The sequence below is a fragment of the Martes martes genome (assembly GCF_963455335.1).
Source record: "Martes martes genome assembly, chromosome: 6".
NCBI lineage: Eukaryota > Metazoa > Chordata > Mammalia > Carnivora > Mustelidae > Martes > Martes martes.
Window position 1 is genome coordinate 21,746,708 of NC_137893.1, and position 23,131 is coordinate 21,769,838.

The 23,131-nt window shown below is 36.6% G+C and overlaps 1 protein-coding gene across 2 annotated transcripts in view; it reads left to right on the top strand.

Moving 5' to 3' along the window:
• The window catches only part of CDK19 (cyclin dependent kinase 19), a gene marked incomplete at its 5' end in the record, with an annotated part of 160,991 nt that overhangs the window by 64,324 nt on the left and 73,536 nt on the right, over positions 1–23,131 (top strand). The window lies entirely within an intron of this gene.

Sequence of the window (23,131 nt, forward strand, 5' to 3'; positions counted from 1 at the left end):
TGAAGGCTTACCATTCATTATATTACCTTATTTTAGTTCAGTTTCTTATTTTAGTTCTTTAGTTTCTTTTTGGGGCTTTATCATGATATCAGATCTATTAGGGATTTCTGTCTCTAAATTGTTAAATATTTATATTATCTGTGTCCATTAGGTGTTTCAGTTTCTAATTTGGTAACTCTCCACATATTGTTCCCAGTTCCATGTTTCTGCCTCACCCACATGGAAGGACTCCATCACCATTCAGTCAGAGAAAATGTGTTGTGCAAAGAGCACAGGAGCAGGAAATCTGTAGACCTGAGTGTCTGTTGGCCTGAGTGGCTTATTAGCCACGAATGCTGGTTTCTTTATTTGTGAAATAAGGGAACTATAAAGTCTCTTCTAGTCATAAATTCTTTGCTTTCAGAATGGGAGCTCCTCTGTAGACTGTGCACACTTTAAGGGGTAGAGACTTTGTCTTTTTATCCCCAGTTCCTATGTGCCTGGCACATAGCTGGAGGTCCATAAATGTTTGTTGAATTAATAAGTGAATAAACAGAACAAAAAAAAAATTCTACTAGCAGTCAATGATCCTAAGTTTGCTTTAGAATATAAATACATTGTTTAAAAAACTTCAGTTTGGCAGCTTTCTATTAAGCATTTGGTAAGTGATTTTTAGTTCCCTAAAATTCTTAAACATATTATCTCAACCAATATGAATATAGTGTGCAATTTTGCTCTTTTAGAGTACCATCGTTTAGTATAGTATTGATTCACTTTCTATGAGTTAATTGGGAGAAAAGCTGATTTTTTCTTAAAAGGGTTTTTTTTTTTTTTTTTTAAAGATTCTATTTATTTGAGAGAGAGAGAATGAGAGAGAGAAAGCACAAAAAGTGGAGGGTCAGAGGGAGAAGCAGATTCCCTGCTGAGCAGGGAGCCTGATGTGGGACTCGATCCCAGGACTCCAGGATCATGACCTGAGCCAAAGGCAGTTGCTTAACCAACTGAGCCACCCAGGCACCCAAGAAAAAAAAAAGCTGATATTTAAGGTATTAGTTATTAGGAGATGAAAGCCTAGTTGTAGATGTTGTTTTTGAAACAGAGACTTCTCTATGATGAGGAATCCATGGGTTCCTTTTTCTCTACATCCTCACTAGCATTTGTTATCTCTCGCCTTTTGATGATAGTCATTATATAGGTGTGAAGTGATATCTCATTGTGGTTTTGATTTGCATTTCTTTGATGATTAGGAACTTTGAGCTCCTTTTATGTACCTGTTGACCATTTGTTTGTTGTCTTTGGAAAAATGTCTATTCAGTTCCTCTGCCTATTTTTTAAAATTGGATTTTCTTTTTAGACTATTGAGTTGTATGAGTTTCTGATATATTTTGGATATTCTTTTTTTTTTCTTTTAAAATGTTTTATTTATTTATTTGCGAGAGTGAGCAAGCATGGGAGGGGGAGTGGGTGGGGCAGAGGGAGAAGCAGACTCCTTGCTGAGCAGAAAGCTGGATGCAGGGCTTGATCCCAGGATTATGGGATCATGACCCGAGCCAAGAACAGGTGCTTAAGTGACTGAGCCATGCAAGCTCCCCTTTATTTTGGATATTAACCTTTTATCAGAGATATAGTTTGCAAATATTTTCTCCCATTCTGTAAGTTGCCTTTTCATTTTGTTTATTTTGCTGTGCAGAAGCTGGAAAAGCATGACCCATTCACAATCTTCATAGTTTTATTGAGAATTTGCTTAATAGATGTTTAGAAAGTACACAGTTTCTAGATTGAGTAGTATTTTATCACTACCTGAATGACCTAGCCCCAATGTGATAGCGTTTTTGATGTAAGTTGAGCATGGATGTTCTTATGTAGTGGCTAAGTGAATACATACTTCTTTGTACCTTACAAGCCTGCTAACACAGTTTTGTAATTATCGCTTTATGTAGTTGTTTTTTAGATCATATACAAGAAAAAAAGTTACGAACAAAAATACATTTATGCTCTTTTTTTAAACCCGTGTTTTTACCTTTACCAGTGCCCTTTATTTATTTATTTATTTTTTAAAGATTTTATTTATTTATTTGACAGACAGAGATCACAAGTAGGCAGAGAGGCAGGCAGAGAGAGAGAGGAGGAAGCAGGGATGCTGAGCAGAGAGCCCGATGTGGGGCTTGATCCCAGGACCCTGGGAACATGACCTGAGCTGAAGGCAGAGGCTTTAACTCACTGAGCCACCCAGGCGCCCCGCCCTTTATTTTTTGTGTAGATAAATTACTGTCTACAGTCCTTTCATTTTACCTGAAGGCCTCCAGTTAGTATATTTTTATAAAACAGATCTGCTAGTGATGAATTGTCTCAGCTTTTGTATTTGGGAATGTCTTACTTGCTGCTGCTTTTTTCTTTCCTCACCGGTTCTCCTTTGATTTTGCAGGATAGTTTTGCTGGATATAGAATTATTTGACAGTGTTTTTCTTTCATCACTTTGACTATATTAATCCACTGCTTTCTGGCCTCCCTGGTTTCTGATGGGAAGTCAGTTGTTAAATTTATGAGAATCTCTTGTACACAAGGAGTTTTTTCCCTGCTTCTTTCAAGATTCCTTTTTTTTTTCTCCTTTGACAGTTTGACTATATGTGTGTAAGTGTGGATCCTATTTGGAATTTGTTGTGTTCTTGGATGTATAGGTTAATATTTTCCAATAAAATTTGGAAAATGTTCAGCCATCATTTCTTCAGATACTGTTTCTGCCCCTTTCTCTCGTTTTCTCCTGAGACCCCAACATGCACATGTTTATAGGCTTGTTGGTGTCCCATAGGTCTCAGAGACTCTGCTTATTTTTCCTACTTATTTTTTTTTCTATTTGTTGTAGACAGGATACTTTCAATTCCCTATATTCAAGTTTGCTGATTCTTTGTTCTGCCAACTCAGATATGCTGCTGAAATTTTCATTTTAGTTGTTGTACTTTTCAACTCCAAGATTACTATGTGTTTCTTTTAATAGGCTTTATTTTTTAGAGCAGTTTTAAGTTTATAGCAAAATTGAGTAGAAAGTCTATAGAGATTTCTCATATATTCCCTCCTCCACCTATCATAGCCTACCTCATTATCAACATCCCCCACCAGAGTGGTACAATTGTTATAAGTGATGAACCTATGTTGATACCCAGAATCCATAGTTTACATTGGGTTTCACTATTGGTATTGTATATTCTGTGGGTTTGGACAATATGTAATGACAGGTATCTGTCATTATTGTATCATACAGAATATTTCCCCTGCCTTAAAAATCCCTTATGCTCGGCATATAAGATAAATATGTTTATCTTATATATAAATACATATATAAAAATATATATAAATATATATTATATATAAAATATATATATAAATATATATACTATAATAATTATATTAAATATAATTATATATTTATATATAAAAATATATAATTATATATATAATATATAAATATTATATATATATATAAATATAAGATAAATATGTTGGCCCCTGACAACCATTGATCCTTTTACTGTTTCTGTAGTTTTATCTTTTCCAGAATGTCCTGTAGTTGGAATCATACAGTATGTGTCCTTTTCAGATTCGCTTCTTTTACTTAGTAATGGACAGTTCAGATTCCTTCATGTCTTTTATGACTTGATAGCCCATTTCTTTTTAGCACTAAATAGTATTCCATTGTCTGGGTGTACCATAGTGCATTTGTCTATTCATCTACTGAAGTACATCTTGGTTGCTTCCAAGTTTTGGCAATTATGAATAAAGCTGCTATGAACAGTGCATGCATATATGGACATACGCAGGTTTTTGTGGACATAACTTTCAGCTCTTTTGGGTAAACACCAAGGAGTACAATTGTTGGATTGTATGGTGGAAGTATGTGTACTTTGGAAGAAACCACCGAACCATCTTCCAAAGTGGCTGTACGGTTTTGTATTCCCACCAGCAATGAATGAAAGTTCCTGTTGCTCTACATTTATTGTTTCTAGCATTTATTATTGTCAGTGTTCTGGATATTAGCTGTTCTAATAAGTATCTTATTGCTGTTTAATTTGGGACTCTGCTTTAGCTTTCATATCCTGCTTGTATAGCCTTAATGGGTGAGAAATTGGAGCCTTTTTTATCTGTTTCCTGGACATGCCCACAGTTTTGCACACGTGCATAGTTACAGTATTTTTTTTTTTTCTAGTTGCACTCTTTCCTACCTGGTTCCATTTATAGAAAATTTTGGAAAATGCAAACTAATCTATGGTGGTAGATAGTAGATCAGTGATTGCTTGAGGGTGAAATGGAAATGAAAATATTACAAAGGAGTATGAGGAATCTTTGGAGACGATATAAGTCTTCATCGTATTAATTGTCATGGTGGTTTCCTGGGTGTGCAGCTATGTCAAGACTCATAAATGGTATGCTTTAAATTTATGCAGGTTTTTGCCCATTAATTATATCTCAGTAAATTTGGAGGAAAATCAGTAAAGCTGTATGGGTTTATTAGTGGATAAAGGGTCTATAAATGAAGAATTTGTAAAAATCAGTGGATCATAGCCCTGCTGGAAGGATGGACCTTGAATGGGAAATGGAATACTTAGTTTATCCTCTGAAACTGCAGTGAGAGAAGAAATGTTGATGTCAACATATGTCAGTTTGCTAGGGAGATGATGAGGTAGTTACATTCTTGTGTGCCTCTTTTTTGTGGGTGTGGTGTTAAGTGATGAGCATTTGAGGTAATTGATGAAGGATATGTGAAAATTTGCTGATCAAAGATAAGATTATAGAAGCATTGTAGTCCACCTAAAGAAGGAGATGAGTCATGGGACCAGTCTGCATGACTGTATGGTTCTCTTCATTAGCAACCCTGTGTGAGAAGGCAGATTTGGATTTTTCTGTTTGATATGGTAGAAGGACAGAGAGTGTAAGGTGGGTGAAGAGGGACTAGACTGTAGATCCAGGAGAATGTAGACAACTCCATAAACCATCCCCCTGCCCCCGATGCGAGGCTCCATCCCAGGACCCCAGGATCATGACCTGAGCCGCTTAACCGACTGAGCCACTTAGGTGCCCAGAGTCTGTGACTCTTGATCTCAGGGTTGTGAGTTCGAGCCCCATGTTGGGTGTAGAGATTACTTAAAAATAAAATCTTTATATACATACATACATATATATATATAAAATATATAAATGTAAATAAATATATATACATATATATACATACATATATACATGTATGTATATAAAGAGGGACTATATAAATATAAAACTCCTGAGTACTCTTCAAAAAATAGAGCTGTTCCTAAAGAAAGTGAAGACAGACAGAAAGGAAAATTAGTCAGGGAAGCAGGGCAGAGACATAGGCTGAGGGGGGAAAAGAAACAGAGAAAACCTGACTTCCCTGTCATTCTTACTATCTTCTTGACTGCTGGTTTTCATTTGCCATTTCCTCATTCACCTCTGCACAGTTTTGTCCAGACTCTATGTAACCGCCAGCACCGATGATTCCATGGTGACAGGTGACAGATGGGATCAGCTGTAATGTACTGTCCCTTACAGTTTTTCCGCGTAGCACAGAGTGGACAGGGTGGAATGGCAGTTAACAGACTTGCCACCATTTCTTCACCTCTCTTGCCACTGTGTAGCACTGTGTAACAGGCCACTATGTAAACTTCAGTGGAATGCCTGGAACTTTCCCCTGTCATCAAAGAATAAGCTTTTGCTTTTTTAAATGTGTGAAATGCAATTGATAAAATGTACATTTGCTGTGGATTCCTTGAGAAGAACTTTAAAATGTATATGAGGAAGGTTCCGATTCTTACTAATATATTTCTTTTTATCAACCTTAAAACTATTTTGTTAAAGTTTCTTATACTGAAGGTTGAGAAATACCTGCTTATCCTCATCAAGATTAATTATATCCTCTCAATTGCTTTTATGTTGCATGGAATGCAAATTTTTCCTTATATATGTGTCCAACTTTATAGAGGAGTATAGATTTGTGGACATAGATGTGTAATTCAGGTATTTTACCCTTTCTATGAAGGAGACAAAATCAAACTATAATATTAAGTTTTTGTGAAAACCACTAAGAGTAGAAAAGCTTTTTTTTTCCCAGTAGACTTTTAACATGATTATTTAACAATTATTTTTATATAATGATAACTATATAAAAAGTTCGGCATGATTTTAGGAGACTAGAACTAAATAAATTATATATGAAATTGCCTTTGAGCAAAATCTGTTTTTTGGTGTGGTCCTTGTGTTCTCCTTAGAAACAAACAAAAGTTTACTTTTGGGACTGAAGACTCAGGATAGATTTTTTTTTTTCCTTTTTAAAATGTATTTTTTTTTGCATTGATTGAATAGTGATATTTACTACTTTTCTCATATGTATGTATAATATATTTAGCTTTCTTGGCAAAATAAATATATTCTTGGTGATTCTTATAATGAAAAATAGAATCTTGTATGAGTTGGGGATAGGGTTCGGGATTATTTTAGGATGAATCTGGGAAATGGATATAGTGTCAGTTGATAGGGAGGAACCATGTATAGCACTTTTCATTTCCTTTCAAGAGCTGAGAAAGTAGAAGGGAGAGGTAAGAGGAGTCACAAGCAGATTCTTCAGTCTTGTGGTGGATCTGTCTGCCTTACTTTATATGTTAGGTCATGAGTCTCTTATAATTTATCAGTGTGTGTGTGTGTATCTGTGTGTGTGTGCTTCTATTTCAATCCACTTTGTTTCTTCTGAGAAGACTAGCAGTAAATCTTTGTATTCTCAGAAGCTGACTTAAATACCTATTGTTGGGGCTCCTGGGTGGCTCAGATGGTTGAGTGTCTGTCTTTGGCTCAGGTCATGATCCCGGGGTCCTGGGATTGAGTCCCACATTGGGTTCCCTGCTCAGCGGGGAGCCTGTTTCTCCCTCTTCCTCTGCTGCTTGCCCTGCTTGTGCTCTCTTGCTCTCTCTGTCAAATAAATTAAAATCTTTCAAAAAAATAATTAATTAATAAATACCTATTGTTTCCAGTGCTAGAAAAGAGACGGGTCATGTAGATTTCTGAGTTTTTTAAATAAAGGTGACTGAGGTGAGAAGGAACAGTTTTGGAAAAGATAAAATTGGTTTTCCTCACCACTTTTTTTATGTGTGTGTGTATGTGTGTGTGTGTTATGGTGAGGGAAGATGGATTGGTGTGGTAACATGGGTCATATATGTAACTGAAAACTCACCCACTTTTCAGTCTTCTTATTTAGGAGAATAGACTAGTTGGTTGGAAGCAGTGCCTTTAGGGGCCTGTGGTTTCTGTAGTTCCTTTCTCTCTGTGAAGAATAGGTGTGTAATTGGAAGAGTTGACTTTTTGCTGTATCAGTATCCTCCCTACTAAATAAATCAAATAAATTAGTTATTTCCATTCTAAAAATATAAAATGATTAATTTCATCTTCCTGCTCTAATTAGATTAGATTTAATTGACTATTCCCTATTTTTTTAGTGTTCTTTTCCTCTTAAATAATATTGAATCAAAATTATACTAGTGATATTATGTAGAGTAAAGGACTGAAAATAAATCTGATAGTGGTATGAAAAGGGCTTATCTTATAGCCTGAGTGTAAATACACAGTAAATGGTTCTTATTACTATTATTATTATTACTGACAGTAACAACTTTTTCCTATTTAAACTCTAATCAAAGAAAATATAATTTTTAGTTGAAATTGTTTTCATTGGTCAAAGTAAATTATTTTTAAGGCTCTATACATTTAATTTTTGAAGCATATTATAGAAGATGCTAAATTATAAAATTTAACTTAAATTTGGTAACTTAGATTCAGAATAAGAGATTGAAGTAGGAAAACTTCAAAAACTTTTTTTAAAAAATGGCTTTGGCTTCAGATTGTAAACTGAGAAGGAATATGGACTTTCAATTCAGAAAGCCTTGGAGTCATATCTGCACTTCATCATTACTTCTGTATGTCTTGGACACATTGCTCTTCAAGGACCCATTTTCTAGGTAGCTGTAGAAATGAAGCTATTTTAATTAAATTAATTATATTGACGTATAATCGGGATTTATTTTTTTTTATTTTTATTTTTTTTAAAGATTTTATTTCTTCACCTGACAGACATAGATCACAAGTAGGCAGAGAGGCAGGCAGAGAGAGAGAGGGGAGGAAGCAGGCTCCCCGCCGAGCAGAGAGCCCGATGCGGGGCTCGATCCCAGGACCCTGGGACCATGACCCCGAGCCGAAGGCAGAGGCTTCAACCCACTGAGCCACCCAGGCGCCCCTATAATCGGGATTTAAAAATGAAGCTGTTTGAACAGGGAGTCGGGTTATGTCTTGAGTTGCCTCTAGGGCTAGCATTTCCAAGGAAGCCGACCATGCAGCCGCCCCCAGATTGCACAGATTTTTCAGATTCTCTGAGCCTCTGTCTCTTGTTTATGTTCCAGGTCATTCTCAGCTGTACCTTGGAACCAGAATATCAGCTAAATCACACGAAATACTTGGACAAATACTTTTTTCCAGATATGTTCAAGAATCTTAACAGTTCTTAGAGGGAGGAGTTGCTTGTGAGAGCAGAGTCTGACCTTAGCATATATTTTAGTGATGTACACTACATGGGCCTCTAAGCTCTTGGGTTAAAATATGGCTAATTTCTAATTATGTTTCTAGTTCATCCTTCAGACTACTTATTCTGATTTATTTGGATTTGGAATTAAACATCCAATCTCTCTCTCTCTCTTTTTTTTTTTTTTTTGGCCTAATAAAAATTATTCATAACCCAACTATTGAAATACCTAATTTCTGTGAACCTTAGTTTCTTCGTGTCTAGAATAGGATTAATGGTACCTACTATTACAGAATTTTTAAAGCATATAAACGTTTTAGTTCATAATCAGTTCTCGGTGAAGGTTAGGTTTCCTCCTTTCTCTTAAGTTGAATTTGTTAATGTGATGCAAAGGTAGGTTGTTAGTGGCCTTAGCTTTGATCAATGGTAAAAACAGGAGGCCAGTAAACACACTTGTAAAAATTCAATTACTTCGCTGTGGTCTGTGAATGCTGGATTGTATTTAAAAGGTACTTGTAGCGGCAGATACAATTTTGCCCTCATGCCCCCATTCCTTCAAATATATCAGTCAATTAACAGAAATTGATCACTGCTCTTTGTAACATAGTGTTGCTTGCTGAGAGAATACAGAACAGGAGTTTTTTTGGAAGATGGATGTCTTTATTTTATTTATTTAAAGAAAGATCTATTTATTTAGTTGAGAGAGAGGAGCCCATGTTGGGGGGGGAGGGGCAGAGGGAGAGAATCTCAAGCAGACCCCGCACTGAGTGCAGAGCCCAATATGGGGCTCAATTCCATGACCCCAATGATTCCATGACCTGAGTGAAAACCAGGAGTCAGGTGCTCAACCTACTGAGCCATCCGGATGCCCTGGTAAGTCTTTATTTTTTAAGCCAGTTGTTTGAAATGCCTTTTGCTTCAGGGAACACTGATGTAAGTCATGCCCAGGTTACCAGTCTACTGTACCAACACCTGTTTACCCATAGGTAACTGAGCTGTGGTACTCTAGTATAGCCGTACCTGAGCACTACTTATAACATTGTTTTGAGGGAGAAACATGTTCATAATTGAAGTCTTATATGTTAGGCTATACCTTGCCTTGTCATAGTTTTCTAAAAGGAAATAGGCTCTTCACATCCAGGTCACTGGCCAGGGGTCTGAGGGATTAGAAACTAGAGTAGGGATTAGGGAAGATTAGCCATTGTGTCAGAGGTTAGGGGGCTTTACAGCAACCAGAAAAGGGGAAAGAAATTGTCTTATCCAAACAGTGAGGATTGGGGACTAGGATTTTGCCTGGGAGAAATAAAGGAGGGCAGGGATAATGAGGGCGCTGAGAAGGCTGGGGACGTGGGAGGCAGCTGGTGGGGTTTCAGGAAGTAACCAGGTAAATGAGGCATGGAGGTTCTTGGTCAGTCAGTAGCTGTCTTGAGTCAGTAGAGAGCTAGTGAACGGGGTAATCTAATGTGATGGGGATCAGAAACAGGGAGAGCCCATAATTAGTGTTTTGATACAATAACACATGATAGCAAAGAATTTAGTATAATTAGGCAAAGCAGTTTAGTTACTTCAAGTACCAGTGGATTATCATAATGACATAGTCTCATATTACTCTTCGGTTACTTTGGCTTTATATCTCTTTTTCTGGTGACATAAGCTGTTCACATTTTTAATAAAGGTCTTTGACTTAAATGACTTTGCACCATTCTGATGGTTTGTTAAGATGAAATAGAACTTTAGGGCGCCTGGGTGGCTCAGTGGGTAGAGCCTCTGCCTTCATCTCAGGTCATGGTCTCAGGGTCCTCGGATCGAGGCCCGCATTGGGCTCTCTGCTCAGCAGGGAGCCTGCTTCCCCCACTCTCTCTGCCTGCTTCTCTGCCTACTTGTGATCTCTCTCTCTGTCAAATAAATAAATAAAAATCTTAAAAAAAGAAAAGAGAGAAATAGAACTTTAATAGATACAAACTAGAGTTAATAGACTGCATATTGAAAGGAAGATTATTATTCAAAAACAGGTACTTCTATTTTTGTAAAGATTTTTATTTATTTTAGAGAGAGAGTGTGTGTGCATGTGCATAAGTGGGGAAAGGGGGTAAGAGCAGAAGCAGAGGGAGAGAGAATCTTCAAGCTAACTCCTGCTGAGTGTGGAGCCTGCTGTGGGTCTCCATCCCAGGACCCTGAGATCATGACCTGAGCTGAAATCAAGAGTCAGCCGTTCAACTAACTGAGCCACCTAGGCATCCCCAGATAATTTGGTATTATTATAAAAGGCAGTATATAATGGGAGTGGGATGAACTGATTAAACATAAATGTTGGCTTACAGGCTTCTGAACATACTCAGCAACTCAGTAATTTCAAAGTTTGAATAGGCTACTTAGGAGAAATTCATTCTAATTGGAATTTCTACAGTTTGTAGATTTTACTGATATTATTAGACAATACAGCATTCGAAAAGTTGATGGTAAATTAGCATTTGAAACTGAATAACTACCAGAGGATTGAAATTTACCCAAGATAATGCTAAGTATTCTTCATAGTAAAAGCATATCAAGAAGAGAAAAAGATATTTGAAAATCTTATTTTCATAGTAGTAATAACAGATTTGAAGATTTATTTATTTATTTGTCAGAGAGAGAGAGGAGCGAGAGTGAGCACAAGCAGACAGAGTGGCAGGCAGAGGGAGAAGCAGGCTCCCTACCGAGCAAGGAGCCCGATGTGGGACTCGATCCCAGGACGCTGGGATCATGACCTGAGCCGAAGGCAGCTGCTTAACCAACTGAGCCACCCAGGCGTCCCGTAATAACAGATTTGAGTACAAACTGCTTTGTCACCTTTTTTTCTAAGTTCTAATTTAAAAAAGAAGTTTTTTCCCTTCCAGATTGTCCACCTTTCTGCTAAGTGCGCCGTACCATCTTATATTAAAATAATCTGATTGTGAAGCCTAATTTTATTTTTAAAATTTTTTTTATTTTTAAAAAAAAAATTTTTAAATTTATTTGACAGAGATCACCAGTAGACAGAGAGGCGGGGGTGGGGGGCGAAGCAGGCTCCCTGCTGAGCAGAAAGCCTGATGCGGGGCTCAATCCTGGACCCCGAGATCATGACCTGAGCTGAAGGCAGAGGCTTAACCCACCGAGCCACCCAGGTGCCCCGAGAAGCCCAATTTTATTTGTGGTTTTGGCCTTTGGATGTTGCTGGCATGGTGTATGGTGTTTACTTTAAGTTATTCTCCCTCAGAAAGAATTCTTAGTTAGGTTTTTGTTTTTGTTTTTTCGTGAGCCCAACACAGGGCTTGAAATCACAACCTTGAGATAGAGACCTTAGCTGAGATCAAGAGTCAGATGCTCAACCAACTGAGCCACCTAGGCGCCCCTAATCTTAGGTAATTTTAATCCAATAGAAAAGGCGTCTAAAGAATTAAATAAGAACTTTAAAAAAAAAGTGAAACATTATTGGCCGATAAATAAAAAAGATGCTCAATTATGTTAATTGTCAGAGAAATAGAAACTAAAACCATAATTAGATATGCTTTTTGCCCGCTAGATTGGTAACAGCATCCAGTATTTGCAATGATTTGGAATACTGAAACTGTCACATAGTGCTAGTAGAATTGTAAATTATTATATTACAGCACTGAGGAAAACAATTTGTATATCTAGTAAAGTTAAGATACACGTGCCTTGTTATCCAATAAATTCCTTCCTAGATGTAGATGCTGTAGTAGTGCTCCTTAATGCCAGTTGACCTAATTAATTCCCCCTTTATAAGAATTATTGTATAGTTCTATTTACTATTCTGAACTGAAATTCATAGATAATATAACCTATTTTCATGCATAACTAAAAACATAATGATAATGATGATGATAAACCTTTATTATGAAAAAAGCAAAAGAAAGTAGTTTGTAATGAAATAACATATTTAAATATATAAGAATCAGGCTATTTTTTTCTTTTTTAATGAGAAGGAAGATGGGGAGCGACAAAGGGAGAGAGAAAGAATTTTAAGCAGGCTCCACACCCAGCACAGAGTCCATGGTAGGGCTCAATTTCACAACCCTGAGATCGTGACCTAAGCTGAAATCAGAAGTCTAATGCTTGACCTACCGAGCCACGCAGGTTGCAGAATCAGGCATTTTTATTATGATATTTAAATGCTAATCAGATCCTAGATGCATACCTAATTGTGAAACATGGAGTTGGGTTTTGGATACCATTGAATTAGCACTGTTTTTTGTGTTGTGCTAACGTATACTGTGGTGTATATAAATTGATTAACTTGTGGGCTTCACAGTGCCGTAGGAGATTCTGAAAAGAAATTCTAATTGCTCCCCAGATTTTTACCTTGAATCTGGAATGTAAGAGTGTAGTTCATTAGCACATTAGATAATACTTTTATCTTGTCATTTGATTTTTCATTTCACTTACTACTTCTTCTCCTATTGCTTATCCTATTTGATATTTCTCTTTTTATTTCTGCCTTATTTCTTAGGTATTTTCTTTTTTTCTGCCCTTTGCCAAGAGTAGATCTGTTCCACAACTGTAGCCACAAAGACTATGTTTGTTTTATCTGTTTTTCTTCTTATTTGGGACTGTCTTTTTGTCTGTTCAGTTATGCAAGATATGTAGGTTTTTACTCAGAGTTTTCCCAGAGGCATAAGAAAATCCTTTATTATATAAACAATTGCTCAATTAAGTTATTAATTAACAATTTGAAGTGCTTTTTTGAAAACAAAAATTAATAAGCCATTGGACTTTTTAAAGTTGAGATTCTCATTTTTGTGTTTTTTTTTTTGTTGTTGTTCATAATACATTAAAGGTATTTTCAGTATAGATTCACTCTGCCTTCATAATTTTTAGGTCAGGGATTGTGTCTGATATATTCACTCTTGAATTTTTGGAATCTGTTTAGTACAATGCTTGGAAGAAAGTGGCCTCTTAATAAATTATTGAATAAATGCAACAGTTTGAATTTGTTACATTAACAGTATTAACAATTGTGTTTGTTCTTTTTTTTTTTTTAAGATTTTATTTATTTATTTGTCAGAGAGAGAGTACACACAAGCAGGCAGAGAGGCAGGCAGAGGCAGCGAGAGAAGCAGGCTCCCTGCTGAGCAAGGAGCCCGATGTGGGACTTGATCCCAGGACCCTGGGATCATGACCCGAGCCGAAGGCAGCGGCTTAACCAGCTGAGCCACCCAGGCGTCCCATCAATTGTGTTTGTTCTGAAGTTTTCCCAGTAGTAGAAGATTTTAAGCTTTCTGCTTAAGCCAATTATTATTTGAAATATAAAATTAAACTTTGTGGACTATTTGTATTATCTGAAATTTGGGATGCCTTCTGATTGTCCTTCCCCTAACTGTGTGTGACTTAATGGATAAGTGGCAGAAATAATATGTATATGAATAACTATTTAAATAAGTTGATTTTTCATGAAATATTTGAGTATCTGTTGTAATCCAGGAAGAAGCAGTGAACAAAATTTTTCCTTTTCCTTTAAAAAGTTTATAGTTTTGGGGGCACCTGCGTGGCTCAGTGGGTTAAAACCTCTGCCTTCAGCTCAGGTCATGATCCCAGGGTCCTGGGATCGAGCCCCGCATCGGGCTCTCTGCTCAGCGGGAAGCCTGCTTCCCTTCCTCTCTCTCTGCCTGCCTCTCTGCCTACTTGTGATCTCTGTCTGTCAAATAAATAAATAAAATCTTTAAAAAAAAAAGTTTATAGTTTTGGAGGACACAGATAAGAAACAGAGATTTCAACACAATGTAATCAGTGTTAGGACAGTTAAGCACAATGCTGGAAGAACACATAGCCCTTATGGGGGAGTCGGGAGGGGTCTGTAGGGATTTTTGTGGTAGTGTAAATCTGAAGGACACTTTGGAGCTGGCTGGGTAAAGAGGGGAAGAAGTGGGGAAGAGCATTTGGCCTAAGGAAACAACAGGTAGGAAGGCCCAGAAATGAGAGAGAATGAGCCTGGATGCTCTTAATTTTATGAACAAGTATGTTCTCAAAGTACACTGTTTTAATTCTCCCTAAGCCTACTAAATTATTAGTTATTGCAAGAGCATTATATTAATTTCTGTTGTGTTAAGCAACTGGAATTTTTGGGTTTAATTACTACTGTAGCTAGGGTCACCTTCAGTAATGTATGAATGATAAATTCGCTATCCAAAGTTGAAACAAAAAATTTGTGTTAAGGATAATTTTTAAAGTAAACAGTAGATGAACTGAAAAGGATCATCTGAGTATAAGAAGATAGAGAGGGAACATGGAGATGGAGCATGGTAAATGAGCTGTACTTCCATCTATAATACATGAAACCCAATAATGCTTAAAGTTAAGTCAAGAATAGTGATATAAATGCTTAGAGATAGGAAATAATCAGGAGAACCCCAACCAGAAAAAGTTAAAAGTGGTTGTATATAGGGAAGGGGAGGGATGATCAGAGGATTGTTAGATTATAATCTCTGCTCTGTTGTTTTGTTTTTAAAAATTATAAATATATCATTTTGATTAAAAATTAGATTGAAAGTTACTATACATCCACTGTAATGGCTAAGATTAAGAAGAGTGATCATCGTTGGTGAGGATATGCAGTAACTGGCGCTGGTGAAAGTGTAGAATGGTATAGACAATTTGGTGAAAAAACTTGGCAGTTTCTGATGAATTTATCTATAGACACATTGTCTGACCCAACAATTCCACCTGTAGGTGTATAATTCAAGAACAGTTAATGCATACAAACATAGGACACTTGTAGAAGAATGTTCATAAAAGCTTTATTCATAATAGCCCCAAACAGGAAACCATTCAAATGTCTGTCAATCAAAGAATGAATAAACAATTTATGGTATATCTATAGGAAAGATTACTACTTAATTCTAAAAAAGAAAACTGATACAATAACATAGATGAATATCCGAAATGTTAAGTTGAATAAAAGAAGCCAGACTCAAAAGAATACATATGGGTATGATCTCATTTATATGAAATTCAGGAATGACAGAAATTTCTATTGTGATAGAAATCAGAATTGTGATTGCATGGAGTTGGGGAAAGGGTTGGGTCGAAATGGTACATAGGAACTTTATGGAGTGATGAAAATATTCTCTGTCTTGATCTAGTTGTTGGTTAAATAGATGTCTATGTTTGTCAGAATTCAAGCCGATCACTTAAGACTTGTGTATTTTACTATATGTAAATTTTACCTCAATAAAATACTAGTAGTATAAAAAATACAAAATAAAGACTAGAGAGTTTGATGCATTAAGGGAATAAAAGTCTAATATGGGTGGGTTGAGAGAAAGAGTTGGGGATTGTGTTGGGGTGTTTTAAAATAATATTAAAATATTGTTCCCATAGCAACACCTTACTGATTTCTTACGGCAAACGCTGCATCTTTCACAAGTTGGGTTGAAAAAGAGAAATGCTTTCAGTAAGAGTTTATTTATAAAATCGAGCCAACAGAACATAACTGTTTATTTTTAAGAAAGCATTTTTAAGCAGACTGTAACAGAGGATTTTACACATCAATGTAATGTGAGCTTCCCAGTGAGTTTTTGCTTATAGAAAAGTTCATTTTTGAATTTGTATTAACTTGACATTTTTCCCTCTTAATAAGATTTGAACAGCTTAAATAAGAAATGGAAATCTTGCCAAATTTTAATTAAATAATTTGTAAGTTCTGCTTAAACACAATACCTGTATCCAGTAGTTTGTAGGCTGCTTATAAGACAGTTAGAGCAGGGCATCTGGGTGGCTCAGTCTGTTAAGAGCTTGTCTTCAGGTCAGGTTATGATCCCAGGTTCCTGGGATGGAGCCCAGCATAGGCTCCTTGCTCAGCAAGGGGGAGCCTGCTTCTCCCTCTCTCTCTGCTTCCCCTGCTGGTGGTCTCTCTTTATCAAATAAATACATAAAAATCTTAAAAGAAATACTATTAGTGCAAAGAGCGATGCTCATAATACTCTTGTAATGATTTTCCAACTGCTTAGGCTGCATGGTGGATTTTGTTCAGGATCTGTTCCTCTGATTTCTTTTCTTTTTTGTTTTTGTAGGGTTTTTTTTTTTTTTTTTTTGGTCTACTCATTTGTAAAATCAATGTCAAGTAATTTTAAATCTTTTTACATTTAAATTTTTAAGTTATATTATCCATTTTGAGCTGGTTCTATCTGTTGGCTTTTAGTAATACTCAGTTTCATCTCAGAATTTAATTCATTATTTTTTCAAGAAGGTTTAGGGAAGGCATATTTATAACTAATTATTAAACCCATGTATTCCTCTAGTGTTTACTTATTTTTCTTCTTTTTAAAAGGTTTTATTTAAGTTCCAGTTAGTTAGCATGCAATGGACTATTAGATTCCAGTATACAATATAGTGATTCAGCATTTCCATATGTCAGATGTCACGTGTTACCCATCACGGTGCTCATCACAGCAAGGGCTCTCCTTAATCCCCAACCCCTATATAACCCATCCCCCTACCCCCCAAGGCTCTTCTTAATACCCATCCCCTGTATAACCACCCCCCCCAGCCATAACCATCAGTTTTTTCTCTACAGTTAAGAGTCTGTTTCTTGGTTTTTTATATATATATATATACACACACACATATATATATATATATTTATAAAATAATGTAACCATATAAACCATATAAAAATATAACCATAGGTTATATGCTGGTTGTATTTAATGTACTTTAATTACTGATTCATTCAATAAATTCCAGATGTGATATAATAGTGAAAAAAATGCTGACGGATATCAGCTGAAGACTTATTTTTTTAGAACATTTAAAAAATTTAAATTCAATTAATTAACATATAGTGATTATTGGTTTCAGAGGTATAGGCCTGTGATTCATCTGTCTTATATAATACCCAGTGCTCATTATATCACATGCCCTCCTTAATGTCTATCACCCAGTTACCCTGTCTTTCCACCCCCCTCCCAAGACTTAACTGTTTTGTTAATTTTTTTTTTTTTTAAGACTTAACTGTTTTGAACGCTTTTGTGAACACTTTGCATTTGCTCAGTTGGCTCTTTTCATCTCTATATTCACAGTGCCAATTTGAAAGACTCCACTGGCTGATACCTTCTCCGTTTCCATATAATTTAGAATTCTGGGTGACTTCGTATATTTCATTTTCCAGCTAGATGTCTATATATTAATACTTCTGGTGTTGCACTATAGTTTCAGTTATATTTAATTCACGCGTAGAAACCAAAACTTAATCTTATCTAGATATATGTCCTCTCTAATGTATTTTTTTTGTACTAGTTCAATATTTACCCAACTGGATTACCAAATCTTGTTAATTTTTCTTTCAAAAAGTTTTTCATCTTTACCTTTTCTATTTTTATTTTCATTGCCTTTGTTTAAGCCCTCTTTGTGCCTAAACTTTAGCAGTAGTATTCTCTCTCCTTGCCCCTCCTGGCCCAAACATAGCCACTGGATTGGTCTTCTTAAACTATAGATGTGGTCATATCAGTTCCCTGCTCCGTAGTGTTTCTAGCTAGAATAAGAACCAGACACCAAGATTTTGGGGGGGGGGCGACCTTGGGGTCCCTGAGGATCAGCGGGGCCCTGGTAAGTCATGCTTTTTCACTCCTCACCAAGTTATGGACTTTTGTTGATATGTATTTTTTTTCTTTATTTTTACTTCCAGAGTATAGAAGAGATAAAAGGAATTTTCTGAATAATCATTCTAGACAGGTTATTTCAGAACCAGTTTCTACTGCCTTGAGTCAGTGTTTGCACTTCAGTAAGATTTCATCTAGTTTGTTGCATTTATAATGGCTGGTTTAGATTATTTTCTTTTAAAACTAGTTTGTTTAGAATGTTTGTATGTTTTCCAGGCTCTTAGCTTCTGCAATAAATGATCACTATCAATTGTAGACTATGTATAGAAGACATACTAGGTATTGCTGGACTGTGTTAATCATTCTTTCTAAAAAGTGGGAAGTGAATATTCTTCCAATTCTCACAAAGGAAAAGAAATCACAGTTTAGATAAGCAATTCATCTAGGCTTTGAGCCTGTTCATGTAATTTCTGTAGGACTTAATTAAGAGTTGAAGTATAAATAAGACCTTTAATGCCATTTGTGAAAATCAGGAGGGATTAGTACAAATTTTCGTTGACTGATTTATTTATTTTTAAATTTATTATTTTATTATTAAAGAATTTTGTTTATTTTACAGAGAGAGAGAGAGAGAGAGAGAGAGCACAAGTAGGGGGAGCACTACACAGAGGGAGAGAGGGAGAAGCAGGCTCCCCTGCTGAGCAGAGAACCCGATGTGTGGCTTGATCCCAGGACCCTGAGATCATGACCTGAGCCGAAGGCAGATGCTTAACCGACTGAGTCACCCAGGAGCCCAAATTTTGATTTACTTATTTAAAAGTTTTGATGGTAGACACAAGAGAAAGTGTGTCTCTCAATGAAAATAAAAATAGAAAATAAAGATAAATAATTTTATCATATTTTCCCCAATCTTTCGTAGATAGGAAGACTCCTTTTGTTTAGGTTAAAAAAGATGGGAGTTTACGGGGCGCCCAGGTGGCTCAGTGGTTGAAGCCTCTGCTCAGGTCGTGATCCCAGGGTCGTGGGATTGAGCCCTGCATCGGGCTCTCTGCTCAGCAGGGAGCCTGTTTCCCTTCCTCTCTCTCTGCCTGCCTCTCTGTCTACTTGTAATCTCTGTCAAATAAATAAATAAAATCTTTTAAAAAAATGGGAGTTTAGAAATGAGATTACCTTTTTCCCTCCTGAGATCCAGTTAGGATTGTTGCCTAACACCTATTATAAAATTTAGTAGCATAAAACACTTTTCATTATGCACGTAGATTCTGTGAGTTGGGAACTTCAAAAAGGCACAATGGGGATGGTTTTCTCAGCGCTTATGATGATGGGCGTTCGGTTGGGAAAACCTGAAGATTGGGATCAACTGTTAGGGGCTGGAATAATTTGGATAATCATTTCACAATTTGAAAGTTTGTCACCACCATATCTGGCATCGGGGCTGGGAAGATTTGAAGAGTCTAGGACTGTTGACCAGAGTACCTGTACATGTGTGTGGCCTTCTGTGCAACATGGTGGTCTCAGCATAGTCAAAACAAGCTTAAGTGTTAATGTGAAGGAGGAGAAAGTTGCGTTGTTTTGTTTTTCAATAAAACCTCATACACTATGCAGATCACATTTGCTGCATTTTGTTGGTTATAAATGTGTGCATATGCACACCCAGATAGACTTCACCTCTTGCTGGGAGGGTGGCAAATTCTAGGAAAGCATTTGTTACCGGAGATACTGTTATGGCCATCTTTGGAAAATACATCCTGCTACAATAGTCAAGTCCAATATTTGCTAATTTTTTTTTTCATTTCAAATGCATATTTGTCATATTTCATATTTCAAATGAATTTAGAGATAAAAGACCAAGAATTCTTTACCTGTTTACTTGAAGAGAATTTAGGACTTTAGGAGTCTGTGAACTGAAGGTTGAAAACATTAAAAAATAAAAGGTTTTAAAAAGTATGTTTTTCTATTATTTTGACAATTGGCTTTTTAAGAACATTTTTCATCCCCCTTCAAGTCAGAATTGCTTAGGTATTTTTTTCTTTCTCTTACTTTAAATAAGTACAGTGTCCTGGGACATTAGTGTAACCAGTTAGATTATATTCAGTTTTCATTGTTGAAGCATGTGAAGACAATGTCAGACACTTTCCCATTGATAAAAATCAATGAAAACTGGGGGCATCTGGGTAGCTCAGTTGGTTAAGCATCTGCCTTCGGCTCAGGTCGTGATCCCAGGGTCCTGGGATCAAGCCCCACATCGGGCTCCCTGCTCGGCTGGGAATCTGCTTGCCCCTCTCCTCCCCGCTTGTGCTCTCTCTTGCTCTCTCTCTCTCAAATAAAAAAATAAAATAATTAAAAAAAAAGAATCAATGAAAATTTACCATGCTATCTGTATCGATGCAGAGGCTACATAAAAATTAAAAATTAAAAAGACAAGGAAGGGGAAAAAAAAGAGAAAAGAAAAAGAAAGTAGGAGAAAACTTCTGTGTCCTTTGACCTTACTCTAAAGACTGAACGTGCAAAGATACAAAGTCTTGCTTTTTCTCCAGCAAGATTCTTGCTAATTCTTGCTAATGAAGCCACACAGCTGAAGATGCCTTTATGTCTGCCCAGCCAGAAAACATACTGGATAGTGTGGCTCCTTTTGACAAGAAGGTGGCTTATTTTGAAAAGGCTTGAACCTTACCAAAATTTGGATGTACCCCAGCACCAAAAAGCCTTATCTTACAAAATCTGGTAAGTAAAAGTAGTGATATGATTGGAGAGGTCTTAGTGAAGATCTCTGAACCCCTGATGGTTTGTGACCAGAGGCCAAACCATGAAGCCTTTTTCGGGTGACGTTCTTCTTCTAGAACGGTTGACTTTTCCCCCTTGTTTTCTCGCAAGTCAAGGTTTTAAAGGCATTGGCAGCCAGCCATTTTCTTTGAGCATGTAACCAAATGAGATTCTGCTGTTTCCTTAGTAAAGCTGGTTTGCTCTTTTTTGTCTTTTATGAGCATGCTGAGGCCATCAAGATTCTTGCTTTGTGAACCCATTTTGGACACTGGAAAGACCATTGAGAGAGAAAACAGTGAAAAGTGGCTTGCCATCAAAACTGATGGCATACCTGGTAATACATCTGGTTTTGCTGTTTTCATGAAGAAGGAAGCTCCATAGGTCCCCATGAATCATTGCTTTTACATGAGCATCGAAGACTCTGCCAAAGATCATGAAAGAAGTCTTGTCCAAGGTCTTGAAAGTCACACTTTATCCCCGTCAGGGCCTTGAATCACTTCCTTGTCTAGACCTTCTCTTGAGACATGGGAGTGGAATATAAGGTTGTTTTCTGTTGCAAAGAAGCTCATTGATTCTCCTAAGAATAAGTCTCAGACCACTGGGGAATTCTGATGCCATGTGCTGTTACATAACTTTGTGAATCCAAGTTTTCAGAACACTTGTAGCAATCTATTGGATTGTTAAAACCACTGGCATGTTAAAAACCATTCTGCTTACTATTTTAGCTCTTTATTCAAAAGAAAAGCTAGCTTTCTTCTAATTGAAATGGAATTGATTTTTGTGGGATTAATTTTAGTTTTCTTTTAAATTTAATATCCTTTCCTTTCTAATCTCAGTATCCTTTTTAACTGTGGAGAGTTTACCCTAATGTGTTGCCCTAATGTGTTTATTCATATATTTCTTTTTATTTCTAGTTATCCTCTTTTCTATGTCTCATGCTTTGATTTTTCTCCCCCTTCTCTTCTGGCTTCTAAAGTATTGGTTGAGTTTCCTTTATTTCCCTTTTTTCTAAACATCTGGCTTGAAAATCATATATTTTTTTTCTAATTTAGCAGTTATTCTTATATTTTTATATGTATATTTGACTTAAATTCTCAAATTTACCCTGTTTCCTCCAAGTGGTAGGACTTGAAACCTCTTTAACTCAGCTCTCTCCCTCCTGTTACTTCTATTATTTTAGTTCTACCTTGTTTTTACTTACCCTCCCTTCTCCCCACCCCCAACTTTGTATATTTTAGGTTTCTTTACAGTCAGTACTTATTTAGGTTTACTTATTATTATTTTATGGTTCTTTTTTTGCATATACTCCTTATTGGGGTGTGTTTTTAGTGGTTCTTTCATCAAGGACTTGTTTAACCAGTTTTTTTTAGTCTTTGGCTGAAAATGTCTGTCTTGCCCTCACTTTTGAAATATCATTTAGGTAGATATAGAATTAAATATTGGGTTTTTTCAGCACTTTGAAGATTTCTCTGTGGTCCTTTGGGCTTGATTCCTGCTGATGTCATGTCTACTGTCAGCGTCATGGTCTCACCTTTCTGGGTAATCTGTTTTCTCTCTGATTTTAAGGTTTTCCCTTTGCCTTTGACGTGTTCTGCTCACTGTATAACACAAGGCCCAGGATATACAGCAAACTTCTTTACTGCTTCTCCAGCCAGAGGATAGAGTTTCTGGTCCTCTTTTGACTGACTTCTCACTGTGGTGCCTTCTGGCCTCAGGGTTCTGTGGAGGGGCTTATCCCAGTACCCCAACCTTAGATACCTAAGATGTCATCTTCCATTCTCCAGTGGGGATTTAGAGCCTCAGCTTCTAGGGCCTGTATCCAGGTTGCACATCTCTGTAGGCTTTATACACCAGCTTATTCTTTTGGCTCTGATTAGCGTTTTCTCTTTGTTTCTGGCACCTGGGAATCTTCTTATTGTCTTTTTGGATTCACCATTTAACATGTGTTTAACATTAGGAAACAAAAAAATGAGAGAGTCTTGAAAACAGGAGATTTATTTCTCTGTGTTAGGAGGTTTCCAGAGTGTTATTCTAAATGTTAGCTGAAGTGTTTAATATGTCCAGAGCTCCAGGTTCTTATTGACTGATTGACTGATTGCTTTATTTGCCCGAGAGATTGAAAGTGCCATTTTGTTATATACACAACGCTTGTGGACCGATACCCTTGAGCTCCTGTTTCCTGTTTAACTTGAGTCTATTAAAGCCTGCAACCCTAGGCATGACTAACTATCTTGGAAGATTTTTT